General features: G+C 31.2%; 1 protein-coding gene across 2 annotated transcripts in view; it reads right to left on the reverse strand.

The window, feature by feature from the left end:
- The window catches only part of LOC130891200 (uncharacterized protein MAL13P1.304-like), a 53,422-nt gene extending 45,334 nt beyond the window's left edge, over nucleotides 1–8,088 (reverse strand). For both annotated transcript variants that reach the window (XM_057795803.1, XM_057795804.1), the window contains exon 1: nucleotides 7,950–8,088. The gene's annotated coding sequence lies outside the window, so the exon portion shown is untranslated. The remainder of the gene's footprint in view (nucleotides 1–7,949) is intronic.
- Between the last annotated feature and the right edge of the window lie 351 nt (nucleotides 8,089–8,439).

The following is an 8,439-nucleotide window of genomic DNA, read 5'->3' on the forward strand; positions in this document are numbered from 1 at the left end:
TTGGAAATAAATAAACGGTGGTTTAGCAGCAAAAGTCAATAAATAATTTGATGTTATGATGAACACATCGGGATAGTGAAAAAGTAAACCAAGCGGTGTATTCAAATAGATTAGATAAGTGTTTAGTAATGAGTGTAAGTGCATAGTTCAGTGTATTTAGTGTATAATTGAAATGCATAAGTGAGATACACCGAGTGTACAAATTCAACCTGCTGTTTAAACTGTTTAAATAAATGAGAAGAATATTGATTCTCATATTAGTGATTGCATATAATATATCCTAATAACAATTAAACACTGACTACTGCAGTACTAGTAATTATACCTTGTGTGGGTATGCATTCTTAAAAGATTTTCCTTCAGTCAATAACTGCAATATTTAAACGAATTGCTGGGTCCTCTGAAATTAATTAATCTCATAAAGGTAGAGTGTTGTTAATTATTGTCAATGTTAATGGAAATGTATATATTTAGAAAGTTCCTATAAAACTATTTAACTGTATATTCAATCCATCACAGACTAAAATGATTCATTAAATGCTCATGAAGTCACATATCTACTATAGTTTGTGACGGGCAGTTATTACTGATAGAGTCATTAGTTGTAAGCAACGAAAAATACCTTTAACAATGAAATTCATTCTAGCACTATTAATTCGGAAATCTGTCATCGGCCTTCAGAATAAGCGACGACTTTTACTTATTAATGATTAGTTAGCCCGACAAAAAACGCTGTATAATGAAAGTATCGAGCTCGAAATTTTACAGTAGTATGAGTACCTACAAAGGTTCTCATAAAAGTGTAAACAATAGTAGGTTGAAATTGTTGACGTCGTAAAAAATTCTCCAATGAGCATTAAGCCTGTTGATGGCTAGTTGCAAATATTGTTTTTGCTTATTAAAGTACATTGAGAAAATGCTTTTGAGGAAATTATAATTGATACCAGTGAGAATGTTGTTATTATGTAATCTAGATAATAAGGACGGATACACAACCTCACACTATCTGACGGCACCAGCCGTTAGTTAATGTAGTAAAAATGCAGAGTCTCTCTATCTATTGACTCACCCTTGAAATATGTTTAAGGTGTATTTTGAGAATGTATCTGTTACTTGATACAGAAGGTTCTACTATATTCTGGAACACCTCACACACACATATTCATTTCTAATTTATAGTTATCTTATAGTTCAATAAAGTGTTAATGATTTAATTTGAACAATAATATTGACGAATTTTACCTGATAAACGGTTAAAATGGTTTGTGTGCTGGATAAAGTTATGTTTGTATGCTATGGAAAGAGGTCGAGTTATGAGACGTTGTATTAATAAAGAAACAAACGAATATTTCAAAACTCTTAGTTTAGTTTAGTAGTTTTCGACACAGTAGATTTGAGTAATGTGAAAGTATAAAATTGACTTCAACATATTTATTTTTATCTGAAACTACACCTGAAAAATTTTTATACTGTCCTGTTTTCCCAATATTATCCGTTCTATAATGAGTGGAGAGAGTGAGTTATCCTGGCGGGTGTATATTTGTTTCCATTAAGAGTCTCGCTTTCTCCATTACAACTCTTTCTAGCGGACAATTGTCTTTCTAATTTCCTTTTTCCATTGTTCCTACTGTGCATTCTTTAATCTACCGGAACAGTTGCAGAAAGGATTCAAAAGAAGCGCTAAAACCATATTCTTTCGGCTTTTGTGCCAGTGATAATGTGGAACATTTTATATCGCAAGTTTTACATACAGTAGAATAGGTAACATATAGACATCATCCGAACTTACTCTAAGGAAAAAGTAATGACCTTGATTTGATGTAGAAGCAAGTAATGCTGAACAAGTATCGACATAAAAAAGTTGATCCTAATTGTTCTATTCTAATTATTTACATTGGAGATCCAATGAATGATATTTATGTCATAATATATTATAGTATATATGTCATAAAAATTGAAAACATTATATGTATATCGATTGATTCCTTTTCTAGTCTACTATATAGGCTTTTTCCAATTCCTCCCGGGATCTGACTTGTGCCGTATTTGCACTTTCCTTATAATTACCTCTAATGTAAGGTTAAAAAGGGAAGTCGATATGAAGTCTCCCTGTTTGTACTCTCTTTTTCCTAGAAAACTTTCGGATAGTTCTCTTTCAGATAATACTTTGATCTAAGTTCTTTTCAAAGTGAGTTTTTGTTCTCTCTATGAACAGTAGACGTAGTTCTAGAATTTGGTCTTGATTATTGCTCTGAATTGTTTTTAAAGTAAAGATATTGTACGTTGTGCTTTGCCCCTCCCTAAAGCCACCTTGATATTCACCGACTTCTTGGTAATGATTTGCTCCCAGTTTGTTTCTTATTATCCTGACCAAAAATTTGTAGATCAATTTGTTTCAAATAGCAAATGATTTACTCCAAAAAAGTGCAAGTGAAAATTTGTTTAAATAATGAAATATGATCATAGTTTTGAAAAAATATCTATGGTACATACAGGGTGTTTCTAGATTCAACCAACAACGCTCTATGACAGAGAGATCTCAATAAATGATTCATTTTGATACGGACCCTTACGGGGTCTAGCTGCTGAGATATAGGGCGTTAAAAAATGTTCCAAATGAACGGTGTTGTAAAAATTTGCTTCTGAACAAAAGTCTGCAAGCACTTAAGTAATTTATAAATCAATTAATTGTTCATTTAATTTCGAATAATGATTGAAATTCACGTGAATTTCAATGACAAAACGGTGTAATAAGTGTATTGAGGTAGGTGGCCAACAGTTTGAACAACTACTGTAACTTTGTCAATGTTGTTATTGTTGTAATACATTTTTGTTTGAAATAGAGATTATTAATAATTACTTAAGTGTATAGCTCCATAAAAGGTAATTAGTTTCTTCAGGTAATTTAAAGAAAATAAAAAAAGAATTTGCTCCAGTGGCTTGAAAATAGGGGGATAAAAGTGACAACTAACCCTGACAGCGAGACACTGGTTCAATTTTTCCAAACTTTGTTTATGTCAATATCTTATTTTATTAAGCATATTATGGCAAATTTTTTATTTTGATTTGTAATTTTTAACACCTCATATCTCAGCAACTAGTCTCTGTAAGGGTTCGTATTCCTATATTAAAATGAATCATTTATTGAGATCTCTCTATGGTAGAGCGTTGTCGATCAAATATAGAAACACCCTGTATATAGACGAAACAAATTTTTTTCCACGTTCTCCATTTGGAATTTTGGTTTCGGCGTCTTGATTTTACGCTTTGTTTGAGAAAAAGTTTTCTATCTATGAAAAAGCGTTTTGTATCATAAATAATTATTTTCTAAAAATTTTTTGCTTAGAATTCACCTCTGTATCAAGTAACAAAGATATTTTCGACTTAGTAGTAGTATTTCTAAGGAGTGTTTATTGTGCTGTTTTGCACTCAGTGTCTGAATTTTAGTTTAACCCGATCCGAAAATTATGATTCCCAGCAAAACATTTCAGTCATTGTAATAAAGGGAGTATAATTGTGATAAACTTATATCACTCACATTGAAAATGGAAAAAACAACCATGATACCAACAACTATTCTGATTTTTTTACCAGGGTGAGATCAATCGAATTGTAGGAATATCCATTAAAGTATGGATCAATATTCTCGAGATAGGTATCTGCACACTCTAAGTGAAGTGATATTTGTTAGGTTTGAGTATATATAACAGTTGGAAATTCCAATTTTTTTCCAAAATACATTGAAACCGTCAAGGATTCATTGAAAGAACTACAATTATTCCATTTTTAGTGTTGCTGTATGTTTATTTCTCTTCCCATTATAATATTTGCTTCCATTATTATTTACGCCTCAAAATATTTAGTGATTTTCTTATGTAACATAAATTCAATAATCAGTTTTCAGAACCAATTTATCATATAATAGTTATTGAAAAAGAATTATATATCCTATTCACACTGAATAAAAAGACACTAATCGAGTGTCAGGGGTCTGGGAGTAATGTTTGGAATTTTTAAGCTGAAACAAATGGGAACATTGCTAGATTATGGAACAAATTCACATAATTTACTGTTGACGTGAACAGTTTTAAAGTGGTGATGTAACTCTTTTAAATTGAAATGTCTGTATTGTAATATATTATAAAGGCCTTTCAATACTGTGTTCAGTAATGCCATATTTGGTATTATCTATTATTGGAAATTATGAGCCATAAACTGTTTCAGTTCAATATTCAATATTTCGGTACTCAATATAATTTTTTCAATAAAAAATGAAAAGTTAAATCAATACAAAGAACAACAGAAACTAATCGTTAAAAACCAATCAATGAATCCCTAAGTCCCTTGGTCACACCATCACGCCTGAACAACTGGACCGATTCCACTTTTTTCTTCTGTTGTGTTGGTTGTTGTCATTATCAAAGAAAAAATTTGAAAAATGGTGAAGAAAAATAAAAAATTTAAGAATACTTTTTTGGGAAAACTAAGTTCTAATCTAACCTTAGCGCTTTGGACAATATAAACTTTTTTCTACGCCCATGTCTGTAAAAATCACAATGTGAACATTCTTTGTAAATGACATTTAACAATAACATACAAGTGCGTTTTGAGAAGAAAACTTAAACTTCTTGGTTTAATTTAATTTTTATTTATGTAAGACTTTATTTGGTCTATTTACATAAATTTAGTAAATTAAAAAACATAAAAACTTTTAGCATTAGCGAGATATATTTAAGATTGAAAGAGTGGTGCCTCTAAATGTAGGCAGCACATTATGCAATTTCTTCAAAAATAGGACACGTTTTCTTAAGTAGCATGCATGAATGGGAGTATAGTATGTTACACGAGTTGTAAGCCCATTACGAACGAAATGAAAAATTTTATGCACGAAGCCGCGCAGAGAAATTTCACGAGTATATTATAACTTTTGCTACGAAATATACTATTAATGAAACAATATGACGCTTTACATAGAATTGACAGAATGCGTGCTGCAAATATCATCAAAGAGGATGTAATCAAACTCATTTAAAACAAATGCTTCGATTGGAGTTATTTTATTGATAAAAAATATTTGTAATATAATTAATTTATTATTTCCCACAAAAAGGATGTGACAAAACTGAATTTCTAAGTGTACATCACGGTTAATTCAGAGCAATTACGCCTAGTATTAAAGAATCAATTCAATATGTTTTGGATAGACTAACATGAAAATTACTAACATGACAAAAATGATATACTCGGTTATAAAGAAGAATACAATAGTTTTCTTTAATTTACAGTTGAATTTTCGTTTTTGAAAATGCTAGAGTACAAAATTAGGTCGCAGAACTCTAAATGCTGCGAGTCAAAGATATACAAGAGCAAGTCAAACTAACGAGCAACGCGAAGCGCGGAATGACATTAAACGTAATCGATGGAATCAAAATCAACAACATAGAAATGTTGCATTTAACCCTTATCGAGTTGCTTATAATGTAGAAATCGAGTATTGGACCAATGAACGTTGTATGCCAATATTGCAAGCCATTAAAATTTAAAAATGAAGCTCATAGATTGTGTTGCGCGAACGGTCACATCAAATTGACGCGATTGGTACCGCCACCAGAACTATTATATTCATTGGTTTCCGGAAATAGGCCAGATTTTATGCCAACTTTCAAGATTCAGGGTCAAATATATATATCAGCGTTGTGCACACAATAATTCGCTGGAAAGACCAATTGTGGAACAACTCCAAACGTTTTTTCACCAACATAACGAATTGGTTGCATTATTTACGACCGCTTTAGACCGCAAACCGTTTGATAATCATCAAAGCTGATAGGACACCAGCAGGACACATTTTAATGCGCCAACAATTGACGAAGTCGCTATTGTCATCGTGGGTGAAAATTTAGAAAACCGAGATATTGTTTTAAATCGGCGCGACATAGCAATAAACTGCGCTCGACTGAATACATCCAACAGCGCATCTCGTCGAATACGCGGTGCTTAACAGTGATTTTAACTTTATTCTAAACACGGCTTAACCGATCAAGTACTCTGCCTAATGCCGATTGAATAATTAGTTTGAGTTTTGTTTCACTGGACAACAGGTATATAATAACATTTTTAGATGAACTGATTAAAATATTTGAAATGCTGGACGTACTAAACTAACCTAAATCGTGAAACTTGTTATTGGGTTAGATGTTGAAGACAACCAGAAATTGCTATACTTAGCGGTTGCTATAATAATGTCATGTTTTTCTTATTTATTTATACTATTTCTATAGGTGTGGTGAATCTATATACAATGTCTTTCACTTATTTGATTTATGTACTTCCTAACACTAGACTTAACTAACTTATATAATAATTAACTTATCACTTGTGAAATTTGGTTAAATTCACCGTTCAGTTTTCGTCATTCCGATCATTATGGCTATTTATTATAAACTAACTAAACTCCGCTAATCATGCTCGATTTATATAGCAGAAATGACATTCCTATAATTCTAGAAAGTAAATAAACTAAATAAATAAATGAAAAGACCTTCCTAGAAATTAGTTCAAAAATAACAATGTGAAGAAATCTCTTGCTATGATAAAACATAGATATATAAAAACAAAAATAAAACGAATTCCAATGTATATAAAAAGAGCCGCGACTCCGCCTAATTATAGAGTTCCATTATAACCAGATGAGATCGGCTTCACTGCCCATATCGTGAACTATTTCGTAACAATTATGTATTCTAAAAATCTAGTACTATCCTTACAAAATTGAGTAGCATCAAGGGATCTGCGTTAATGATCTGGATCGCCGAATGCAGTTTTGTGACTTTTTTAAGGTTTTATGTTACGGCAATCCGCGTTTTGTCTAAATTGTTCAGTCAATTTGTAATAATTGCAGATACTAGAGTGAGGATACCTAATCCTCAATGGGTGACTTAACATCATACTCAACACTAGCAAACAATCAATGTTGGGCTGGGGATAATAAATGATACAATTTTTGATTCTGATTACAATCTACAATACGCGTGAATTGAAGATTCGCCAAACCTTACCAATATGCTTCGAAATACCAAAATTTCTAGCTGATAATAATATCTGGTTGCGATAAGATAATGTAACCCTGTATTATTAACGTGATGTTTGCGAGTTATTAAACCAGTGTTTTCGGAAGCAAAGTTTGATAGACGGTAACTAATAGCGTGACCTCTAGGATTCACAGTTCTACGCGTCTAGATTTTTTTCTATAGGATTATTTAGATCTAAGGTGCACATAGATGAACCGCAAAATCTATAGTTACAAAACAAAATTAGAGATAAAATAGTCCGGAAGACATTCTTAATGTACGATAAGAATATATTTTTTTCGATTTCTCTTGTTAGCGATACCGATACCGGTAGATGGCATTTTGATCATTAATTCAACTGAAAAGTGTTATTTATCAATGATTCGAATATTGCAGTTCGCTTATTGTGAAATTATTGTCTGGATAAATCAAAATACTTTCCATTCCTCTTGTATCAGTATTAGTCAGTTGAAAGTGATATTGTCGATTACATTATTAGATCTTTCAAATACGGACCTACACGATTACTTCTGTATAATTAAGCTTGGAGAATTGGAAAATAATGTGTATAGTTGTGAAAGATATTATTCCAATGAATCAAAACATTATTTTTATATAATGAAATCGTACAGATGAAAATAAAAATTTCATTTTAATAAAAAAATGTCTCATTTTAAAAATTTCAAAATTCGATATCTCAGTTAAATATGGATAGAAGCAATATTTTCCATAATTGTTATTAATAACTTCTATTCTCATATTTCCATTTTTTTTAATTAATAAAAGTTGACGTGTACAAATTTCGTTATTTCTCTTGCTTCGTATACAAAATGTATTGTTTTAAATTAGGATAAAACTGAAGGAAAACAGTTTACTTACTTCAGTGGTTCATATTTCGAATCAGAAATATCCAAAAGAACTCACGCACAAACCACACACTACGTCCATGTTTGTCTCACTGACATTTTATCCTGGCATTGGAACTTATAGATCTGCTACCAACTATCATTCCAATGAGATGAGATAACATGTGTCTGGATAACATTGAAAACATAAAACAGACCACGTGTCATTTGTCAACCACTTTTCTCTCGCCCAACTAATTGGTATATGGAATAGGGAATATGTGGGACATCATTAGGAAAGCATTCAGATAAAATATTTAAGGAAGTGTGTGAAAATTTACACTATATTTGCAAAAATAGTCACAACTCATTCAAATTATAACTGACAATGTTCCTGTCAAGATAATGTGTCATTTTTAAGTAAAATCAATTATTAATTTTGTTATCGAAAACTGTCTAGAAAATCATAGATTTTTAATTTGAAACTTTGGTGAACGTTTCAATTTATTTAAGTGATAATTGAG

This window comes from Diorhabda carinulata, chromosome 3, assembly GCF_026250575.1.
Source record: "Diorhabda carinulata isolate Delta chromosome 3, icDioCari1.1, whole genome shotgun sequence".
Lineage (NCBI taxonomy): Eukaryota > Metazoa > Arthropoda > Insecta > Coleoptera > Chrysomelidae > Diorhabda > Diorhabda carinulata.